Consider the following 25,173-nt stretch of genomic DNA (forward strand, 5'->3'; position numbering starts at 1 on the left):
CAAAACCTTTGATACCTCTGTACATAGTACATAAGTTATGACTTATTGAGAAGGTCAATTGTCTCTTTTGGAAAAAAAGACACAGGGTTACATCTCAGACCTGACAGATTTGCTACTTGTGATCTTTGATTTTTGCTGACTGGATATCTCTTTGATTTGAAACACACATAAAAAAGGCCTGCTATGCTCTTGGGCTCTCCAAAGTCTTTTATACAAAGAAATAGGAAGTGAAATGGAAGAACTGGAGAGGAGGAGAGTGAAAAAGAGATTGTACTTATATATACTCAGTTCTTTACCCTAAATCCTCTTCAGAGAAAGGGAGAGAAGGATCAAAGAACTCATCCATCAGACAAGTGCCTACGCTTGGAATTTAATACTCCACCTTTTGTGCTCTAAGCTTTGAAGGTAGTCTTTTGGATTCATTCACGAGGTACTTCTAGTCTACCTCCATAAATTGCTATCAGGAGTACAGAAAATAAAATTAGTCCTTATGATTAGCAAAGTATACCTAACCAGTTTCTTGTCAGTATTTTATAATAAGATAAATGTATTAAGTCTCAGAGTTGGGGTCCACCTGAGGCACTTGGCAAATAATGCAGTAGTTTATTTATTGAGTATTGTTATGGATTGAATGGTGTCCCCCCCACCAAATTCATATGTTGAAGTCCTAACCCCCAGTACCTGAGAATGTGACCTTATTTGGAAATAGGGTAATTGGAATGTAATTAGTTAAGATTAAGATTAAGTAATACTGTAGTAGGGTTGGCCCCTAATCCAACATGACAGATATCCTTATAAAAAGGACAAATGCAGACACAGATATGCACAGGGGATGAATGCCATATGAAGAGGAAGGCAGATATTGGGGGGAGGCAGTTAGAAATATGATTGCTGACCTAACAACACGAGTATCTTCAATATCATCCTGAAAAAAAAAAAACAAAAAAACTGTTCAAATTCTATGAGTCTTAAGTTGATTGGTAGCAAATGAAGGGTATTGAAAAATACAGGCAATTCAGAATTCATAAAAATGAATTACATTGAATCTGATAGGGAAATATATATATTAGACATACAAAGATAAACAATGGTATAAGCTAAGCTAGACATTTAAAATATATGTTTTCAAACAGAACTTTCTATGAAGTTTTAAAGAAGAAAGAAGACATTAGGTGCTGGAGAAATGCAGTGATAATTCATATAAATCACTTGCACTAGTGTTCATGACACACATTGAGTCATGTTCATTTCATCAGGTCAGTGCCAGGTACATACCAAGCATTTAAATAAATATTTGTTGGATTAGGTTTTTCTGGATTCATTATCTTGTTTTAGAGTGGTTAATAATATGATTTTAGACACCAAAATTAGTGGGGCATAAAGATCAGACAGTTTGTCCACTCAAGACATAGCACTTTGGTGGCCATACTTTCCACTTATACGTGAACCTGTATAACATGTGAACTTGTATGACAAATCCAAGAGAAATACTGATTTTCAGTGAGGAAGGAAATCTGACATCACATTGGGCTATTACTGTGTATGCGTGTGCGTGTGTGTTAGCCTGGGTCCTACTGGAAACAGATGGCACACTCAAACTGGAAAGTTCAGGGTCAATTTAATAAGGAGATGCTCTACAAAGGTGTGAGCAGCATTTGGGGAATAATGTGGCACCTGAAACAGCTATGACCCTACTTCTTAAGGGACAAAGAAAGAAAATAAATATTAGAATCTGTAGACAGGAGCCTTATAGAAGGAACATCCTGGCAGGAGCTGCAGCTTGGCAAAGAGGCATCAAGAAGAATAACTACCTTGACCTGTCTTGTCTTCTGATCTCATGCTAGTGCCTCTCAATGTTCAAACCTAGAAAGAAGCTTGAGGTAAAGGAAATCTATTGATGATATAATTCTATGCAGGCTATCCTCTCAGGGCAAAGAGTACAGTGAAGAATGGTGCAAATTGGATCTGACAGAGATTTTATATCATTGTTAAATTCTGCTACATCTAAAATTTTTCTCATGCTTCTTTTTTTCCCTCTCTCCCTCAATTTTTGTACATTTTCTTCTCATCTCACACTTATCATGAAAATGAAATGTTAGACTGAATATGGAATTTCCTGTTTCCTGATCTTTCACCTACCTCATCAATTCCTTTTCTCTCTTATCCAGTTTAGGGAAGATGACGTGTCATTTCAATCAATTAATTTCACCATCAATACTTGAGCTTTTACTTTCTACCCCATCAGTCCTACTCAACTCCAACCCACGTTTCTCCACTTATTACTCAGGTTGCTGAGATCTGCTGGAGAAAGCCATACAGCCTTACGCACAAGTGCCATTACAAATTTGTGTTCTCCAAACTCGGTTTGGCACTTGATGCCTTCCTGAATACCTCCTTCATATCTTCATATCAGTTATAACACATCACACTTTTGTACCTCCACGTTCAACTTATCCTAATCTCATGGACCAGCAAGCCAGCTAAAAAGTATCCTGCTTTAAAATAATACATCACAGATCCCTCAGATCCCTGTTTTCATTTCAGCCTTTCCTTTGATTCTGTGTGAAGTGGTTCAATATTATCTGAAGGCAGACTGGAAAATTTAAAGATGCATGATGTCAACCCATGAGTAACCGCCAAAAAAAAAAAAAAAAAAAAAGCAAGGCATAGCTAATAACAGGATATGCAGCCAATGTGGTGCTTTGAGGGAGACTTAAAGCTCCAAATGCATATATTAGGAAAGAAGAATGAACTTAAAGTATTGTTTTTATCAAGACAATAAAGGAGAAAAACCTGTGACTGAGGAGTCTGGCTCCATCCCCAAATCCTGTGTGGAATCCTTGGCCCAACTATAGGCAATTACCAAGCTTTGCCTGACAGGCCTCATGAGTGAAAGCTGCTTTCCCCTCACCAGATTTGGTGCACAATGTTACACTGCAATTTTCTGAAGAAAGTTGTAGTCAAGGACTCAGATTTCCCCCACCCCACTCATCTGCATCCTCATAGGCATATGGGCACTCCTAGCCCTGACCACCTATTTTGAGGCCTCCATCTCAGTGCCCGTAGCTAAGGCACTGTACTTCAACTCAGTACCTTCCAACTCCTAACCTCTTCTTTCTTTCCTTACCTTCAGCCCATGGTCCATGAAGAGACAAGAGCCTTTTGTTAAGCCTCTCCTCAGAGACAGCTACCCCTTTCTGCGCTCTATCCATCTGACCCTCTCCTGCCATTCTATGAAGAAAAACAAAATGGCAGGGAGCCAGAGCTTCCTTTAACCTCTTGCATTATTCACTGTCACAGTAAGTGAATAAAGGCTTGATTAGTACTTTCAGTCTTTCTGTCCAATTGACCACCTCAACACCTATTTTGTTGATAATTGTTGCAGAAAAAAGCACTTGAAAAATTCGGCAATCATGCATGATAAAAACACTCAGCAAACTTAGATCAAAAGGGACTTTTTTTCCCACTCTGATAATAGACATCAATAAAAATACTACAGCTAGGGTGGGGGTCGGTGCGGAGATTCAGTCATGAAGTCGGGATTAGGGACTTCTCCCGCAGTGACGTGGTTGGCGAGCCTATTTGTGTTGTGGCGTCAGGCTTCCAGGTGACTTTACAGTGAGATGCTGCTCTCCATAGGGATGCTTATGCTGTCGGCCACACAAGTCTATACCATCTTGACTGTCCAGCTCTTTGCATTCCTAAACCTACTGCCTGTAGAAGCGGACATTTTAGCATATAATTTTGAAAACGCGTCTCAGACACTGATGACCTTCCAGCATGATTTGGTTATAGACTTCCAGCTGAAGGTTTAAAGGGTTTTTTGATTAACTCAAAACCAGAGGATGCCTGTGAACTCATAGTGCCTCCGCCACTAAGAGACAATTCATCTGGCCCTTTCATCGTGTTAATTAGAAGACTTGATTGTAATTTTGATGAAAAGGTTTTAAATGCACAGAGAGCAGGATACAAAGCAGCCATAGTTCACACTGTTGATTCTGATGACCTCATTAACATGGGATCCAGGGACAGTAAGTACAGATCACAAAATCTGTCCAGGATAGACATAGAGCTAGAAGAAACTGACTTCGTAAAGATCAACTTAAGAAACTCCCTATACATAAATTCAAAAAAGGAGATGAGTATGAGGTATGTGCCATTGATTTGGATGAATATGAAGATGGAGACAAGCTCAGAATCCTTCCGTGTTCCCATGCTTATCATTGCAAGTGTGTAGATCCTTGGCTAACTAAAACCAAAAAAACCTGTCCAGTCTGCAAGCAAAAAGTTGTTCCTTCTCAAGGCGATTCAGACTCTGACACAGAGAGTAGTCAAGAAGAAAATGAAGTGTCAGAACATACGCCTTTATTCAGACCTTTGGCTTCTGTCAGCACCCAGTCATTTGGGGCTTTGCCGGAATCCCGCTCACATCAGAACGTGACAGAATCTTCAGACTATGAGGAAGATGACAATGAAGATACTGACAGTAGTGATGCAGAAAACGAAGCTAATGAACATAGTGTTGTGGTCCAACTGCAGCCTGATGATGAATAGGATTACAACATAGCAAACACTGTTTGACCTTCAGAGGGTATTGGGTTATTTCCCTTTAAAATGTTTATTTAGGCATATAGTTATTTTGCTCCCTTCAGAGATTTCTGTGGAAATAACTTATTTTTTAGTATTCTACAGGTTAATCAGATTACTGAAACAGGTTTTTTTGACCTGGTATTTATCTGCAGGAGTGTACTTCATTTCACTAATAACTAATACAGACTGGTGCTGTAACTCAAGCATCAAATCAACTCTTCTTTTGGAATGAAATATAGCCAAAACATTAAAAAAATTCCTCAGTATAGCTTACAATTAAGACCTAGATCACAATATGCAAATGTTCCATGTTTTTACACACAAGGTCAGTGCTGTGGTCACCTAGCATGAGCTAAGCCAACTCCCATCTCCATAAAGTTACCTAGAGTTGTTGAGCTGGAATATGGTTGTTCTGGTATTACTGCCATCATTAGTGAGAGGCGACAAGGTAAGTTAACATTTTTCTTCCGATCAGCACCACAGAGACTCAAAGTTGTCTTTTTCCTTTCTATTGCCAAGTAGGCTTATCCTGAGAGGAACAGTCTCTACTAGGGCAGATTGCAAAAGGTTTTTTTTTTTTTTTTTTTTTAAGGTTTTTAATACTATAGTGTTATGTATGAACTTGACTTATTGGCTAATGTCTCTGGGCTTTAGTTACTGAATTTCAGTATCCTTAAGGATTTTTTGTGTTATTGTGATCAAAGCAAAAAGAAAATGCTGTATAGAAATACCAAACTTCAGTAATTGTTAATACTCAGATTATATACCTCTTAAAAAAGAGCATCTTATGCTAATTAGTCCTGCTAAACTATGAACAGAGGAAATTGTTCAAGTATTAGATTTGCAAATATTGCTTATGTTTAACAGGACTAATGATGTATTTAAACAATGTATTATGAAAAGCTAAATTATACATTATTGTAACTATGTAGAAAATATAGACTTATGTACAGTCAAAATGTTAAGAATTTTTATATGGCCTTGTATGAAGGGAGTTTGAATGTTAATAAACACGTTTTCCACTTTAAGAACTGGCAAAAAATAAATAAATAAATGAATAAATAAAAATACTACAACTAACATCATACTTAATGAAAGCTTCCCTGGTAAGATTTGTAAAATGAAAGAAAGACAATTCTTCCAACTTCTATTCAATGTTGTATTGATCCTACTCAGTGCAATACAATCAAACAAACAAAAAATAACAGGCATACAGATTGGACAGGAAGAAACAAAATTGTCTTTTCTGGCAGGTGACAATTTTATATGATATAAATCTCACAAAATTTGCAAAGAATTTATTAAAATAAGTGAGATTAATATTTCCCAAATGCAAAATAAATATACAAAATGCATTTGGTTTCTTACTGCCTAGCAATAAACAATTGGAACTTGAAAGCAAAATAACACTTATAAAACATAAAAATACCTAAAATAGTTAGAGATAAATTATTTCAAAATATTTAAAGACCTATTCAATGAAAAAATCTAAAAAAAAAAAAAAAAATTGCCAAGAAATTAAAGAACATATAGCAAAAGAGGAAATACTATGTTTGTGGACTGGAAGACTCAATATCTTTTAAGATTATCCACCATTTGAATCTATAGATTTAATATAATCCTGCTCAAAATCCCAGCATACTTATTTGGGTGGAATTGACAAGGCAATTCTAAAATTTATGTGAAATTGCAAAGGACCAATAAACAATTTAAAAAGAAAATAGCAACATTGGAGAACATAATATTATCAGATTTTAAGACTGTACAAATACACACATAATATGAAAACTTGACAATTGGACTTAAAAAAATTAAAATTTTCTGCTTTTGCAAAGATACAACTAAAAAATAAAAAAGCATATCACATACTTCAAAGAAATATATATGACATATGAATATGTACATTTATATGTAATTCTGATAAATAAATATATATGTGTATTTATTTGATAAAAGAACTGTATGCTGAATGTATAAAGAACACTAACAATTCAATAATAAGACTAAAACTCCAATTAAAAAAACGGGCTTCCCTGGTGGTGCAGTGGTTGAGAGTCCGCCTGCCGATGCAGGGGACATGGGTTCGTGCCCCAGTGCGGAAAGATCCCACATGCTGTGGAGCGGCTGGGCCCGTGAGCCATGGCTGCTGAGCCTGCGTGTCAGGAGCCTGAGCTCTGCAACAGGAGAGCCACAGCAGTGAGAGGCCCGCGTACCGCAAAAAAAAAAAAAAGGACAAACTATTTAAACCAGACACTTCACAAAAGAAGATATATAGACAAACACATGAAAAGATATTTAGCCACTGTGGTAATTCAAACTAAATCACAAGCAGATAATACTACATATCAATAGATTGGCTCAGTTTACAAGAACTGGCTGTACCAGTTTTGGTAAGGATATCAGCAACTGGAATTCTTATATACTGCTGGTAGACATGGAAAATGATACAACCAATTTGGAACAGTTTGGAGTTTCTTATTAATTTCAACCTACAATTACTGTATGACCCAACAACTTCACTCCTAGATGTTTCTAGGAGAAATTAAGCTTTACATCAACACAAAGACTTTACATGATTGTTCCTATCAGTTTTATTTGTTGTAGCCCCAAACTGTAAATAGCTCAAATCTACCAACAGTTAAATGAATAAACAAATTGTGGTATATTCAAAGAATAGATTACTTCTCAAAATAACATGAAACAAACTACTGAGGAACACAAGAGGATTGTAAATATTACATACACTATGAGACAAAGAAGCTAGACTCCAAAAAACTATGTACCATATCATTCTACTCACATGAAACTCTAGAAAATGTAAATTGAATGTATAGTGACAGAAGGATGGTCAGTGGTTGCCTGGAGCCAGTGTTGGGAGGAGATGATTGCCTGGGAAAGGCACATTTGGGGTGGATGAAAATACTGTGTCTTGATTGAGGTGGTGATTACTCAAAAATTTAAATTTGTCAAAACTAGTATGCTTACCTAAATGTCCATAGACAGATAAATGGATAAAGACATATATACAATGGAATATTATTCAGCCATAAAAAGGAATGAAATTTAGTTATGTGTAGTGAGGTGGATGGGCCTAGAGTCTGTCATGCAGAGTGAAGTAAGTCAGAAAGAGAAAAACAAATACCATATGCTAACACACATATATGGAATCTAAAATAAACAGTACTGATGAACTTAGTGGCAGGGCAGGAATAAAGATGCAGACGTAGAGAATAGACTTGAGGACATGGTGGGGCAGGGGAGGGGTAGCTGAGATGAAGGGAGAAAGTAGCAGTGACATATATACACTACCAAATGTAAAATAGATAGCTAGTGGGAAGCAGCCACATAGCACAGGGAGATCAGCTACATGCTTTGTGATGACATAGAGGGGTGGGATGGGAGCGTGGGAGGGAGACACAAGAGGGTGGGGATATGCAGATATAAGTATACGTATAGCTGATTCACTTTGTTGTACAGCAGAAACACAACATTGTAAAGCAATTATACTTCAATAAAGATGTAAAAAATAAAGAAAAAATAAAAACAAAACAAAACCTAGTATTGTTAAAATGGTTGTATTTGTATATAAATCACATCTCAAGAAACTTAATTTTATAAATTACAAAAAATCAACCCCACTATAGAAATCAAAAAGTCTTCCATGATTTTACAAAGTTCTAAGAGTTCTTTGTATTAAAACATTAAGATGTAAAATTGAATACTTCCAAGAAAGACAATGTCATGCTTCTAGATTCAAAAATGGCCTTAACTATAGAAAGATCCAATGACTTTCTATTGAAATTAAAAAATACACATATTTTAATATTTACTTTCATGTTGGAAAGGTTAAAAATGAAAAAAAACAGTCAGAGACAAAGCATTTGATTAAGCATGGAACATTTAACTCTCATTGTGAATTTCTATGGTTTCAGGCTTAAAAGTCTTTAAGAGAACAGAAAAAAGAACTGATCAACAGTGTAAGAGAACAAATGAATAATATAAGAGACAAAAGGCTTAGAGGACCAGGTCAAGTTAGGCACACAAGGTGTGTCCACAAGGTCAACCCCACAGAGGAGCTGAACCCCACTTTCATCAAACCTACAATATTAAGGTCCATAGGTGACTCAGAGCCTCTCAAAATCATTGCAACTTTTCTACCCTGAAACATTTCTCACATAGTATTTTTATTTTTATCTTTATTTATTTTTATACAGCTGGCTCTTATTAGTTATCTATTTTATACATATTAGTGAATATATGTCAATCCAAATCTCCCAATTCATCCTCCCCTCCACTTTCCCCCCTTGGTGTCCATACGTTTGTTCTCTACATCTGTGTCTCTATTTCTTCCTTGAAAACCAGTTCATCTGTACCATTTTTCTAGATTCCACGTATATGTGTTAATATACTATATTTGTTTTTCTCTTTCTGACTTACTTCACTCTGTATGACAGTCTCTAGGTCTATACACATCTCTGCAAATGACCCAATTTTGTTCCTTTTTATGGCTGAGTAATATTCCATTGTATATATGTACCACATCTTCTTTATCCATTCATCTGTCGATGGGCATTTAGGTGGCTTCCATGACCTGGCTATTGTAAATAGTGCTGCAATGAACATTGGGGTGCATGTGTCTTTTTGAACTATGGTTTTCTCTGGGTATATGCCCAGTAGTGGGATTGCTGGATCATATGGTAATTCTAGTTTTAGTTTTTTAAGGAACCTCCATACTGTTCTCCATAGTGGCTATATCAATTACATTCCCACCAACAGTGCAAGAGGGATCCCTCTTCTGCAGCATTTGTTGTTTGTAGATTTTCTGATGATGCCCATTCTAACTGGTGTGAGGTGGTACCTCATTGTAGTTTTGATTTGCATTTCTCTAATAATTAGTGATGTTGAGCAGCTTTTCATGTGCTTCTTGGCCATCTGTCTGTCTTCTTTGGAGAAATTTCTATTTAGGTCTTCTGCCCATTTTTTGATTGGGTTGTTTGTCTTCTTAATATTGATTTCTCATACAGTTTTTGTGAAAATGTTTTTTTTTCTTCTTTGCCTCTAAATGACATGTTTAAGCACCTTTAGCATTCAAACTTCTTTTGAGCAGTTTTCTCACAAAATATCAAATGCTATTTTCACTGTCTTATAAACTCAGAGATAATACACTTCACATTATTATCACATTTCTTTACTCATATAATACATGCATTGATGTTGTTCCTGAGCATACTTGAATTCTCTAGCTAATAGTCAGAAAGGACAAATCAAAATCATGGTCCCACCAAATCTATCATAGGAAAGTCACATGGAGTCCAGAGAGACTTGGGTCTTTTGCTTAAAATTGAAGACAATCCTAATTGGTTCTTGTCTACCTAATATCAAATTCATTCACCCCCACCGCCCACTCCAGATCTTTCATATAATGTAAGTTTGTAGAGAGCTATATGAATTACTAGCCAGCCAATTTATCGCCTTACAAGTCATCATATTAGACTTAGGGGCACTCTTTCTACCCTTTCCTTGTTCAGTTCAGATAGAAAGTATCCTTGATATTTTCTATCAGGGCTAGAGTTTAAGACAAAGCTTGACATGTTTTAATCAAACAAATCTTTGCTTTATAATGACCTTTAACCTAAACTACTGCTCAAGTTTAATTTTGTTTCTTTCATAATAAAACTTCTAACCTAAACACTGCATTTTGGAAAAGTAACCTCAGTTCATCTTTGATTCTACAGTCTTTGAAAACTCATTCTCAGGGAAAGCTAAATGCCCGAAGTGTCTCTTTCCTTGAAATAAAAGATCCAGCATATTCATATTTTAAAGCATAGAGTGCAGAAATTTCTGTGGTTTCTAGTCTTCAGTGACTGTTAAGAGTACTTTACTTGTTTAATTCTGTTTTGTGTTAAGTAGATTAAAGTAAGAAGGTCTTAGTTTTAATTTTGAAAATAAACTGTCTCATTTATCAAGAGAAATATTTGTTCAAATAGGCATAATAATTATCTCCATAGAAACTGTGGGAACAATTCCAAACTATCAAATGTTCATTAATTTTAAAATGTACTTTAATTATTCATTTAGAATATTGCCATAGTAACACTTGGCATGAGTAGTTCAAAGAGGTTGTTGTTTTTTTTTAAATTTTTTAAATTTTTTATTCTTTTACTGACATTGACACTGTTACAGAAACTGAGAAAATATGTTGAGGTGTGATATTCTGTGATTTCAAATATTCAAAGCTGAGGTATCAACCTTTATTTATACCTTTTAGTGTAACATTTTTCTAATTATTATTTGAAATTGTACAAAGTATAAAAACAATAATAAGCATCACCTATTCTGCTACAGCCTCTCCAAAACAAACAATGCTGATAATACTGTAGTAGATGTTCTTCAGATTATTTTGCATGAGCATTGTTTAACCTAGCTGAGATCTTACTATATTTTTAATTGTGTCTGTATTTCACTTCATCTTATAATATAAGCATGCCTCCTCGTCATTAAAAAACTCATATTTAAAAATAATCCTTATATATTAGAAAATGTTTAGATTTGAAGATTTATTGCAAAATAGTACAGAGAGTTCCCAAATAACTTGCAGTTTCCCCTATTATTAACATCTTACATTAGAATGGTGCATGTTACAGTTAATGAAACAGTACTGATATATTATTATTAACTAAAGTCCACACTTTATTCAGAGTTACTTAATTCTCTCCTGATATACTTTTTGTTTCAGTATTGGGATAGCACATTACATTTAGTCATCATATCTCCTCAGGATCCTCTTAGTTATGACAACTTCTCAGACTTTTTTTTTTTTTTTAATGATGTTGATAGTGTGAGGATCCCTGGTCAGGTACTGGATAGAACGCCCCTAAATTGAAATCTGTCTGATATTTCTCTTATTATTAGATTAGTGTAAGTGATTTGGGGAAGGAGACCACAGAAGAGGCCATTTTCATCCTACCATATTAAGGGTACAAACTATCAACATGATTTATACTTGTTGATGTTAACCTTGACCACCTAACTGAAGTGGTATTTATCAACTTTTGCATTGTATAGTTACTCTCCTTCCCCCACTTTCCAAACTGTACTCTTTGGAAGAAAATCACTTTGTGTAGCCACCACTTAAGGAGTGGAGATTTATGTTCCATCTCCTTGAGGGAGTAGTGTATATGATCATATGATTTTTCCTCTTAAAACTATGGATGCGGTCGGGTATGGTGTATAATTCCTTTTATACATTGTTGGAGTCCACTTGCTAATATATTGTTGAGAATCTTTTTCATCTATGTCCACAGAGATATTTGTCTGTGGCTTTCTTTTCTTGTAATGGTTTTATCTGGTTATAATGGTATTTAATGGTACTAGGGTAATATTGGCCTTATAGAAGGAGGTAGGAAATGTTTTACTTGCTTCTATTTTCTGAAATATATTGTGGAGAGTGGATAACATTTTGTCTTTAAATGTTTGGTAGAATCCAGCAGTGAAACCATCTGGGCCTGGTGTTTTCTCTCTTGTAAGGTTATTAAGTATTGATTCCACTTCTTTAATAGAAAGAGGGAAACTCAGGTTACCTAGTTATGGTGGTTTGGTCTTTGAAGGAATTGATACTTTATGTGTAATGTATCAAATTGATAGAACTTTTTATAGTATTTCTCTGTTATAATTTTAATGATAGTGGGATCAGCGAGGATGACCCCTCTTTCATATCTGATATTGGTAAGTTTTGTCTTCTCTCTTTTTCTTGGTTAACCTGCCTACATGTGTATCAATTATATTTATCTTTTCCAAGAAACAGCTTTTGATTTCATTGATTTCCTCTATTGATTTCCTGCTTTCAATTGCATTGATTTTTGCTCTGTTTTTTATTATTTATTTACTTCTGCTTGATTTAGACTTAAATTCTTCTTTCTCTGGTGTTCTAAAAGACTTCCTAAGATGGAAGTTTAAGATAGTTTTTAGATCATTTTTCTTTTCTGACATATTTCTTTAACACATAAATTCCCTTTCAAATGCTGTTTTCATTGCATTCCACATATTTTGCTAAGATGTAGTTTCATTTTCATTTAGTTAAAAATATTGTTTTATTATTATTATTATTATTTTTTTTTTTTTTGCGGTACGTGGGCCTCTCACTCTTGTGGCCTCTCCCGTTGCGGAGCACAGGCTCTGGACGCGCAGGCTCAGCGGCCATGGCTCACGGGCCCAGCCGCTCCACGGCATGTGGGATCTTCCTGGACCGGGGCACAAACCCGTGTCCCCTGCATTGGCAGGCAGACTCTCAACCACTGCGCCACCAGGGAAGCCCTGTTTTATTATTTTGAGAGTTCTTTTTTCTCCATGTATTATTTAGAATTGTATTGTTTAATTTTCAAGTAATTGGTGATCATCCAGCTATCTTTCTGTTATTGATTTTGAATACAGGCCCATTATGGTCTGAGAACATACTTTATAGGATTTCTTTTTTTTAAATTTATTAAGCTGTCCTTCATAGACCAGGAGTGGTATATCTTCGTGAATGTTCATGTTTCTTAAGAAGAATGTGTATTTTGATGTTGAATTAAGTACTTTATAAATGCCAGTTAGATCTGGTTGATTTATAGTCCTGTTAAGGTCAACTATTATCTTTACTGATTTTCTGCCTGCTTGATGTATCAATTATTGAAAGAGGGCTGTTGCAGTCTTCAGTTGTAATAGTGAATTTACCTAGTGCTCCTTTTATTTCCAGCAGTTTGTGCTCCATATTCTGATGCTTTCTTGTTAAGAGCATATATGTTAAGAATGTTATATCTCCTTGGATAAGTGATTCCTTTATCATTATGTACTTCCTTTCTTTATATATGTCATTGGTTTACTTGATCTGAGGTGTACTTTGTCTGAAATTAATATAAGTACTCCAACTTTTTTTGAATAGTGTTAGTGTGACATATCTTATCCATCCTTTAAGTTTTAATTTATCTATCTGTCATCTATCTCTCTCTCTATATATATATCTATCCATCCATATATTGATCTATCCATTATTGTATGTAACATATACCTGGGTTGTCTTATTTACTTATCCATTCTAGCAGTTTCTTTCTTTTATTTGGTGTGTTTAGCTCATTCACATTTAAAATGATTATTGATATAATGCCTTTTCTATTTCCTCCTGAAATTCACAAGTGAAAACACTGACTAGGAGACTAAAGTCATAACATCACTGTACATTTCAACTGAGAAGACATAGAAACAATTTACCCTATGAATGAATTCCTCTCTGCAACATCCATATAGAATGTGTCTGCCCTTATTTTCTGTTGGTGATGTGAAATTTACCTTGAGTGGGACTTTCTTCCCATAGGAATATAAAAAGTTTGATAATAATACTTATCATTTATTTAACATTTACCACATACCAGACTTTGGGATAAGAGCTTTATATGCATAACCTCATTTAAATCAATTTGAAGTATTATAAACTCATTTTAAGGATGAAGTAATGAAGACATAGTTTAGGAAACTTCCACAAGGACACAGAGCTGCTTAGTTCTGTCTGACTCTAAAGACTGTGTTCCAAATCGTTATGGAATGCCACCTCCTTAAATATACACACATTTTATTTTAGTCTTGCAGAATAAACTGATTCCATACAACTATCATAAAAAAGTGATTATCGATATAGCAGGATTAATATATATCACGTTGGTAACTGGTTTTTAATCATTGCATTTTTTCTTTGTTTTCTCTTTTTCTCCTTTCTCTACTTTTAACTGAGCATTTTATTCCATTTTACTTCCTCTCTTAGCATAGCAATTATGCTTTAAAAAATGTTTTAGTGATTGCCCTAGAATTTCCAATGGCACATTTGTAACTAATATATGTCCACCTTGAAATAACACTATACCATTTAACATGAAGTTTCAGTTCCTCCCTTCTGTCCCTTTGATGTTAATATCATTCCTTTTACTTATCATATGCTATAATCACTGCATGAAATATTATAACTTTAAACAGTTAACTATTAGACTAATTAAGAACAAGAAAAGTAAAAAAGTTTATTTTATCTTCATTTGAGTTTTGAGTGTGAGTTTCTAGGTTTGAGTTTCATTTTTCTTTTCCTCAAACGTGTTCTTTTAACATTCCTTGCAGGACAGATCTTCTGGTGAATAATTTATTCAGTTTTGGTCTGTCTGAGAAAGTATTTCTTTTTCACTCTTGAAGAGTAATATTATTGGGTATAGAATTCTCATTTCTTAGGGCTTTATCTTTCAGCACCTAAGTATTTCACACAACTCTTCTTGCTATTATGGATTCTGAGGAAAAATCCACTTTAATTCCTATCCTTATTCTTAACCTATTGCTTCTTTCAAGATTTTTTCCTTGTCTTTAATTTTCTACAATGTAAATAAGATAAACATATGTTTATGTTTTAGCATTTATCTTGTTTAGTGTTTTCTGAGCTTCCTAGATCTGTGGTTTGGTGTCTGCCACTAATTTTGCATAGTCATTGGTTAATACTACTTTAAGTATTTCTTTCATTTGTTCTCTCTTCTCTTTCTAGTATTCCAGTTATGCATTTTTGCACTTTTTGAAATTGTTCTTGGATATTCTGTTTTGTCAGTCTTTTTTTTTTTCCTTTGCATTTATGTCTTGGAACTTTCTGTTGATTTAACTCAAGCTTACTGATTGTTTCTTAAGTCATGTCTAGTCTACCAATGAGATTATCAAAGATTGCTTTCATTTCTAGTAGGATGTTTTTATTTCTAGCATTTTCTTTTGTTTCTTTCTTAGAATGTCCATCTTTCTAGTAACATTACAATCTGTTCCTGCATATTGTCTATTTTTTCCATTAGAGCCCTTACCATATTAATTATAGTGTTTTGAAATTCCTGTGTGTAAAAATATTTGTGTCATACCTGGATCTGGCTCTAATATCTGCTTTGTCTCTTCCACTGTGCTTTTTAAAAAATCTGGCTAAGAGTTGTGCCATGTTTAATGTTTGCAGTAGGTGTACCCCCTAGGGATCTCAAAATCCTGTAGTGTTTTTGCTTTTGTCTCCTGTATTGACTTTGGTCTTCCTTATATACCCTTCCTCAGAGATACTAGCTATCTACTATCTCTGATAATCCACTATTACACTGGAGCCCTCTTGGTGTGGTGGTAAGGTGTGGGAGTTGGAAGCATTCTAGGTAAATCTGTCTTTTAGTGTGTTCATGTCTGTGACCTGTGACCTATACAAGTGTTTATTCTCGTAGAGTTTCCCACTCCAGTCCTGTACTTGGGTAAGATAGGAAGGATAGAAGGGGCTGCAGTGAGACAAACACCCTTCCTCCATGACTCTGGAACAAGACTCTGGTAAAGTCTTTATCCTGGAGAGAAGGCCTTTGTTATAGACAATGCGGTGGTAATATTTCAGAATGATTTTTCTTTCTTTCTAGTTGATTGAATCAAAAGGTGTCCTTTCTTAGATATTCAACCATGAGAACCTAGTGGAGTTCCTGGAGGTAAAGCTCATGAACATTTTGCTGCCCACATTCCACCAAGACTGTGGCCTCCAGGAGTTTCTTCCTCTCACGTTAGTCTATATTCAATCTAAAGCAATTAATGAAAATTACCGTTCAGTGCTCCTACCATTTTATGGTTCCAATGACTTTTGTTCCAGGTAATCAGATCTCTGTTGTGACTTTCTGAATTCACCTGTCTCTCTAAATTTCATGAAAATAATGTGCCCTGAAATCTCACTTCTCTGACGAGTCAAAGAGGCATTTTTAAATTGTTGTTGTAATGATGGGAGTGACTATTTCTCTGGAGCTAAAACTGTCTCATAACTATTTTAATGGTTGAACTATTTTATCTGAATATAGTTTGTTTCACTTATTTCTTGTTAAGCATTTAGTTTTTGTTTTCTAATTACAAGAAATAATACAGAGATAAACAGTATTTTTATATTGTGACAAATTGAATCCATATAATTTAAATTACTGAGTTCAAGTTTATGAATGTATTGCTTTGATACCTAGAGCCATATTGCTTTCAAAAAACTTATCATATCCTCGGGTCCTATGAGAGTGAATAAATAAAAGTGCCCTTTTATTACTGTACTTTTTGAACAATGCATATTATCATTTAAAAAATTGATGCTTTCTAAGTGAAATATGATGCTTTTAATTGTATTTATTTTATTACAAAAATGTTGAGGAATGTGTACATATATTTATATTTGTACAAGCTATTTCAGCATCTTCTTTCTTGATTCTAATTATGCTCTTTATCCATCTATATATTGAGATCTTAAAAGGCTATCAATTTGAAAGCATTTTTGATGCATTAAGAATATTAATCCTTTGGCATATTTACTGAAAATATTTTAAGTACCATATTATTTGCCTTTAATTGTGATGTGATGTTTACTTTGATACATATCAGTTTCAAGTGTTGTATATTTTAATATGCCTATACCTCTGTTTGTAATTTCTTCTATTACTTCTAAGTTTGAATAGTTCTTCCCAATCTAGGCTAACGGCTTTTTAATAGCAGTGGTGATACATATTATTTGTGATGGTTGTTCACCATTTCAAGAATTATCATGCTACTGGAACTTCAGTGAGGATACTTTGTTAGTATTTTCATGTTCTTTAATAATCTCCATTCTGTTGACACCACTTGACACTATTCTGGTGATTTGATTTGCCTTCAGCAGTTCCATAAGAAATGTCTTTATCTTCTGAATTATAACCATTGGCATTTACTTTGTTATTACAGCATTAAAAATAAGAGTCAGCACAGGATCACAGTATGCAGGGTTTTAAACTCTCATCAAACAAATGACATAATCTTCTCCGGAATCCCCACCTAGTTGGTAAATGACTCAGTTTGGGGGCGCTAAAACAAAAATCTTACTTCTGGTGATTATTTTTTACGTCAACTCTAAAATTGTCAAGTTTATCCTGTACAAACAGTCTGATTAATATAAGGGAAGATTCCATACTCTACAGTAACATATTTTTATCTTTTATTTTATCTTTTTATTCCCATGTATATTATGAAAATTAACTTCAAATAGAAAAGAATGAGTCCTCTCACAATCTTTACTTTTTATATTAGATTAACATGGAGACTGCCAAATATTGAGTTTGAAAAGAGCCAAAATGTTTAATATGTTCTATCTCCTGATGTATTAAAAATGTATAGCAGATAGTTATGCATGTGAAGGCTACCAATTTCTCAACACTCTTTTTATGTTTTGGGAAATCTTCCTTACCTACGTCCCACCTCCTACAACAAGTGAGAAAGAGGTAAGATGTTTTCAGTCCCTGCTCCCCATCAGGCAGGGTCAACTAGAGATTTGACTTCTTCAGAACTGAGTCAAAGGTATAGCAAAGTTGAGAAATTATTAATATCAGTGTCACAGGCTGTCAGTGGCAATAACCTAGAGAGTGGTGGTGAAGTCTGTTCATTTTCTGGACCTGATTATCTAGCCTATAGTGTAATTCCGTAAGACCTGATATTCTTCCAAAATGTTTCTATTATGCTTAAGCAAAGTTAATTTCTGATGATTGCAATAAAGCAATCTGATTATATAGAGAAATGCATTGATGTCCACTTGATTTCTTGTATCAGAAATAACACTCCAAAGGAGAATCTAATATTTTATTATTTTTCTTTACCATCAAGAGGGAAAAAACTAACTTGTTACACTATGAACATTAAAAAATCATTTTTATAACTGCATACCAAGGAGAAACATATCATGAAAGTTCTACTCTTTTAAACGATGTTATACATGTCTCTTTTCTCAGTTACCATATCTTACATGTCTTTTCAATCCCTCAAATTATTAATTTTTAGTTTACAAAAGGAAAATGCCAACCTACATCAATGAAAACACATTTACTGGCCAAATACTGTTAGAATCACGTTTATCTTTGCCTGGGAAAAGATGATCTAAAAGGACATTTTGAACCGAAGCATTTTTGCAGCATATTTGCTATGGTTTCTTTTATTTGACCAAAACATATGCCACAAAATATTATCATTAGAATTACTTTTCACATTTATTTTAAGAACCTATGTAATTCTGAGGTTTTACCCTGCGATTCAGTATGCATATGCATTCCAAGAAGAACATATGGAGATTAATTTGTTGTTTTGTCAGGTTTCTTCAAAATTGAAGTTTCATGGGATTGAAAGCCAGTGCAATCTCCATTTAAAATCTGAGTGTGATATTATATCATCCTTTTAATCATTTAAAAATGTTTCCTGTTATTTTTCCTTGGAGATGTATGTAAGGTGTGGTCTTTACCATCAAGGAGTTCACAATATAGTAGCGGAGAACTGTCAGGAGCTAAGAATTATTGGGAAATGTTTCATTGAAGAGTTAGGCTTGCACTGAATCTTAGTAATTGATTTCTGAGGGAACACAGAAAGGATAGGGGAGTCCAGGATTCAGAAATACAACAAACGAAGGCATGCTAATATGGAAGAACAAAACAGTTTCAGGGAATAGCAAACAATGTGACTGAAGGTCACAGAAATAACAGTGAGAAATAAGGTAGTAAGACAGTGTTTTTTGTTTTCTTTTTTTTTTTGGATATTGAATTCTACTAATAATCTGAGGGAAAATGTCTTAATCAGAAAAGACACACACTCTATTTTGTGAAGAATTTTTCATCAATATTATGTCCATCCATGGACTCAAGATCACAGAGGACTTTTTATATTATGCTATGATGTTTACTTTTTATCCTATATGCACTTTAAGATGTGAGTGATTTAAATGAAACCAGATACATGAATGGGACCAGATACACTAGAAGACATGAGTAATTTAAATTGGAACAGGGATTAGTATGATGTCTTTCTGCATCCAATCACAGTGGCACAAATATTCACCAACATTATTTCCTAGGTTATAGCTTCTCATGAGATTAGGAACTGTTAATTTATGTAACCTTGTTACTGTCTGTATTATAAATAACATTTGCCTTATTGCAATGCCTTGGTTGGGCTATTTCCTGTTACTGATCACCCCTAATACTTCCTCCCTAGTCTTTGGGCAAAGGGCACTGCTTTTTCCTTTGTATCATTTCATCTCAATTATGGACATAGACCCTTTCCTCTCTCCAGAGAGCAGAACCAATACCAGGCTGTAATTTTAGTCAGAGTTTAATGAAAGGGTATGGACAACGAATGGAAACTACAGCACAAGAGTAAAGTAAAACTTCTGGCCAAGCGTTGGGTCTCTTAATCAATTTCAGTCAATCTTTCTAACAACTCTAGAACTGCTTCAGGGCTCCAGAGGGCTTGGAATATGGACATTTATTCTATTGCCCAGAAAAAAAAGAAGCTTCTCTCCTGAGTTGGTATAATGTCTCTTTCGTGAAATTTATTCCCTATCCAGGATTAACCTTCATAGGTTGCTTGGCGTTGGGAACACTAATTCATTTTAGGTGTGTGATAGAAAGCATTAGAAGAAAGAACTCATCGATTCCTTCCTGGGGGTGGGGGAAAAGGGGAGATATTAATCAAAGAGCACAAACTTTCCATTGTAAGATGAATAAGTTCTGGAGACCTAATGTACAGCATGGTGATTATAGTTAATAATACTGTATTATATACTTGCAATTTGCTAAAAGAGTAGATCTCATGTTAATACCACACCAAAAACAAAAGGGGGGGTAACTACAGAATGCTATGTTAATTCATTTGCTTGTTGTTATCATTTTGCAATGTATACATATATCAAAACATCACATTGTATAACTTAAATATATACAATATTTATTTGTCAAAAATAAATAAAAACTTTTAAAAAGTAATTCCTTTCTTCCTTACATATGTGTGCCCTTGCACCCATGAAGAAGGAAGAGTCCATATCTCCACTCCTCCCACTCTGAATCTGGGCTGAACTGTTAATTACCTTGATTAATACAATGTGACAGAAATAATGCTCTATCAGTTTCTGGCCTAACCTTCAAGAAAGAGACCTCAAAGCTTCTATTTTCTTGAAAGCCAGCACCATATAGGATGTCTGACTATCTTGAGACCACCATGCTGTAGGAAATCCCAAGCTAGCCACAGTGAGAAGCATTTTGGAGAGAGAAGAGTATCCCACCAGCCTCCAGATGTTCCAACCATCCCAACTGAGGAATTAGAACAGGTGAATAATAAAGCCACCGTTTTGGACTGAATTGTGTGCCACCCCTCACCCCCACCCCTGGATTCATGTTGAAGATCTAACCCTCCAGGGTGACTATATTTAGAAATATAGCCTTTAAAGGAGGTAATGAAGGTTAATAGCCTTTAAAAGAGGTAATGAAGGTTAAATGAGGTTATAAGAGTAGGATCATAATCCAATAGGCCTGGATTTTTATAAAAAGAGGAAGAATGAGAAATGCATAAGCACAAAGAGAAAGCCACCTGAGGACACACTGAGAAGGCCTCTTGTCTGCAAGCCAAAGAGAGAGGTCTCAGGCGAAACCAAACCTGCTGGCATCTTGATCTTGTACTTCTAGTCTCCAGACCGGTGAGAAAATAAATTGAGGTTGTTTAAACTACCTATTCTGTGGGATTTTGTTATGGCAGCCCTAGAGAACTAATACAGCCATCCTGGAAGTTCTATCCCTAACGCACCCCATGTAGCAGATAAACTACCCAGCTGAGCGATGCACAAATGGCAGAATCATGAGAAATAGAAAGTTAGTTTCCTGTTAAATTTTGGGATAGTTTCTCAGCAGGGATAGATGGCTGAAACAAAGGTAAAGCCTATTCCTACCCACAGGAGTGTTTGTTGATAAAATGACACTGACAGATATTTCTTGTTCATAGATAGTCACCAAGATCAGGGTCATTTAGTGCTACTCATGAATACCTAATTACATCCTCCTACCTCCAGACTTTCCCATAGTCACTCCCTATTCAAATAACCACATTTGGCAATGTGGTAAATTATAAAAATAATTCTTCATTTGTAACATCCTTGCAACTTTTGGGGGGATAATGCCTTCTAAGATAGGACAAAGTATGAATTAAAGAACTGTTGAATGTTATTTGCTAACATTTTATTTATGATTTTTTAATTCAATTTAGTAAATGAAATTGGAACAAACTTTGTGTGATGAGAAAAACAGCTGTGGAGAAAAACAACTTTTGTTTTTCTGAGTTGCCGCCTAGGCATTTTACAATATAATAACCCTGCTCATACCCAGAGTCTGGACATTTAGATAAGAACTTGAATTTAGGATGCCTATCATAAATTCTTGCTTTCCTTTTTCCTGGGCACTTTTAAAATAGTAACCACTCAGAGTTAAGCCTGGGAAAAGTTAGTAACCTTCACCCCAACCATCTTTGCTTTCTATTCTGCTCCTTATCTTCTGCTCACTTCTGACCTTGGAGGAAAGACTCAGCTCATTGAGCCTCTTTGCTTCTGGGATCTTGTGACTATTTCTTTTGTGTCAGTGTATTGAAAACATGACTTGAATCAAAATGATCCTGTGGGTTTCACTTCCCCAAAGGAGGAGCCTGGATGCTGAGGGAGCTACCCGCTGACCACGTGTGCGTGGCTTGTGCCGCCTTCTTCAGCAGATCAGAATCTGCATATTCTTAATGTAATACACCAGTTGTGGGCCCCCCGGTACATTTCTTCTGGGGGTTAACATTAATCATTGTATTATCAACATAATTTAGTGTCATAAAGTGAATTTGGAGTTTTCCAATTTTTTTCTGTACTAAGAGACAAAGAGTACATTAATTACATGTTCCTTGGATACTACAGAGAGATCTTTAATTGACTTTTCAATTAACTTGATGATATCTTTTTTAGATTTCTTGGGTCAATAGCAGTAATATTTATTTTCCCCAAAACATTTACTTCACATTGATATTCAAATTAATTGACATAAGCTGTGTGGGCTATTTTCTTTTGTTTTCAGTTTTACCGGCATATGTCTGTTTCTTCTCTTATTTTCCCCTTTTTTCCAAATTTATTGAGGAAAAATTGACAAATATAATTGAATATATTTTAAGTGTATAATGTGTTGATTTGATATACAAGTATGTTGTGTAATAATTACCAAAATTAAGATAATTAACACATTCACCACCTCTCATAGTTAACTTTTACATTTTTTTGAGCAGTGAGAATGCTTAAGATCTAGTCTCAGCATCTTTCAAGTGTATAATACTGTATCATTAACTATAGTCACCATGCTGTACATTAGATCCCCAGAACTTATTCTTCTTATTACTGAAAGCTTGTACTTTTTGAGACCTACAGATTCACCCTCCCTCCTTTTTTCCCTTCCCACCATTCTATTCTCTATTTCTATGAAATTTGCTTCTTCTTCTTTTTTTCTTAATAGATTCCCACATAAGAGTGAGACCATACAGTATTTGTCTTTTTCTGTCTGGCTTATTTCACTTAGCATAATACCCTCCAGGTTCAACCATGTTGTCACAAATGGTAGGACTTCCTTGTTTTATATAGCTGAATGATAGTCCATTACATATTTATATCTAAATAGATAAATAGATAGGGGTAGACAGATAGATAGATGTCCATTTATCCATCAAAGGACATTTAGGCTGTTTCCATATCTTGGTCATTGTGAATAATGCTACAATGAACATGGGAGTGAAAATGCACACTCTAATTGAGATTTGAACTCAACTATTGCTCCGAAGATTCTGATTTTCCTGGGCAATCTCTTCTAGCAAACAGAGTAAAATTAACTCTCAAAGCAGAGGTGCTTCCCAATCTTCATGTAAGTGACATTGTCATCTGAGGTATATTTTATTTGTAAGGATTTTAAATTTCTAATTTCTATGAAATACCAAATGTCCTTACCTGAAAACTCTTTAAACTCTAAGAGACAGGCTGCAATCTTGCATTCAGGGACTTGGGGCTTAAAGTGGGCTTTTCATCCAGCAGGGCAACACTGATCTGCAAGCAGAATGTGTCAATGCATCAGTCAGATTTGTTTCCTGGAATGAGGTCTCCTGATGAAAATCAGTATCATAAAATTACCCTTACTTTGTGCTCACCTATTGTGGTATCTTCCTAAATCTTTTTAATTAAAAAATAATGTTTTAGATGTCACTGACTCCCGAGGTTTATAATCCAGCCCTCTTCACAAACAAAATGTGGTAGGTATACACAATTTAGAAGAAAACTGATGAGAATACATAGCCCTCAAAGAAAAATATATTACATCCAGATATTACTATGAAAGCTTGCCAACAAGATCAAAAGTGTAAGAGTCAGGGAGATGGAAAGGGAGAATTAAGAACAATAAATGCAATCTTAAGAAATTGTTAACTAGCAGAAAGAGTTTAAGATACTGAAATAAGATATAATGGGACTAGAATTCTACCATTTATCAGTAGCCTGACTTGGGTGAATTATAAAATCTGGTTTCCATATTTATAAAATTGGGATAATAATATCTATCCTCCATGGTTTTTAGAAGGTATATTTAAATTATGTGCATCTATATTTTTCTCAATCTGAGTGAAAAAATGAACGTTCAGAGAACTGAGAGGAAGGCAGATGACACTAGTTAAAAAGCGAAAAATTTACCAGGAACAGGAGAGACTTATCTTCACTAACCAGGTGGGGACAGGGCCCAGTGTTAAATTAGCCAAATATCTCCAAGAAAACTGCTGAAAACAGACTAAACATCCCTTGCTTCATGGATAAGAAATCTCTGATATCCCTACCAATTGGGAAATACTGAATATGGAGGCAGGGCAGGAAAGTATCAGAAGAGGAGATGGAAGCAGGAAAGGAGAGGAGAGTGAATGTCTCTATTCTACATAAAACAGATCCCATCAGAGAAGTGGAATTAACCCTGCCTGAAGCTGGTCTGCTGGCTCTCCTGAGGGCAAAGAGTCACAAATGGAGTTAAACTGAAGATGGTTGATGTTCACAAGCTGATATGACTAGAGTTCCCTAATGCTGGGTAGTACACAACTTCTGGAAATATATGCAGGGGGCCTGACTTCCTGGGGGGATAACTGGGAAACAATAATTCTTAATGTCAGTCTTGATTTGCTGCTAATGGTTTGGGATCTTGAGGTTTCCAGTATTGCCTTTGGGGTTTGGGTTATAAGTAGGTGCCCAAATAATGTCTTTTCATTCCTTTATAAATTACTGGTGATCTAAATTCTGTGGCTTCCCAAATTAATCAGGTGGAAATAAGATAAATCCTAAGAAACATTCCTTAGGTATTTGGCCACATATATTAAAGAGTAGGTCAGCTTCAAATAGGATTAATGATCACTCACAAATTATATGAAAATATTAATAAAATTATTTTCATATATATGTACATATATACACATATATAGAGATACACACACACTCACATACACACACAAACATACAGCACTCCCATCATCATTTATTAGCTTAGAATGTAGGAAGACCAAAACCCTTGATCAATGTTATTAAATTGCTTATCATCTGTAAAAAAGGAAATGACTTATTATTATGGAATACCTGCAGCCAAGTTGAGATATATGTGAGTCATTATAAAGAGCTTGTTTTCATAAGTGGGAATCAAAATTGTGATTGATAGAATTCAACTTACAAAGGAA

General features: G+C 34.9%; 1 protein-coding gene and 1 pseudogene across 14 annotated transcripts in view; one reads left to right on the forward strand and one right to left on the reverse strand.

Annotated features, from left to right (window-relative positions):
- The window catches only part of LOC307175034 (uncharacterized protein), a 527,231-nt gene that overhangs the window by 161,290 nt on the left and 340,768 nt on the right, over window positions 1-25,173 (reverse strand). For all 13 annotated transcript variants that reach the window (XM_079899803.1, XM_079899796.1, XM_079899801.1 and 10 more), the window contains one exon: window positions 23,423-23,518. The gene's annotated coding sequence lies outside the window, so the exon portion shown is untranslated. The remainder of the gene's footprint in view (window positions 1-23,422; window positions 23,519-25,173) is intronic.
- Window positions 3,642-4,581, forward strand: LOC307175488 (E3 ubiquitin-protein ligase RNF13-like; annotated as a pseudogene). The gene is made up of 2 exons: window positions 3,642-3,809; window positions 4,042-4,581. The product of its transcript is annotated as an E3 ubiquitin-protein ligase RNF13-like (transcript).

Source organism: Stenella coeruleoalba (assembly GCF_951394435.1).
Source record: "Stenella coeruleoalba genome assembly, chromosome: 16".
In the NCBI taxonomy this organism is placed as follows: Eukaryota; Metazoa; Chordata; class Mammalia; order Artiodactyla; family Delphinidae; genus Stenella; species Stenella coeruleoalba.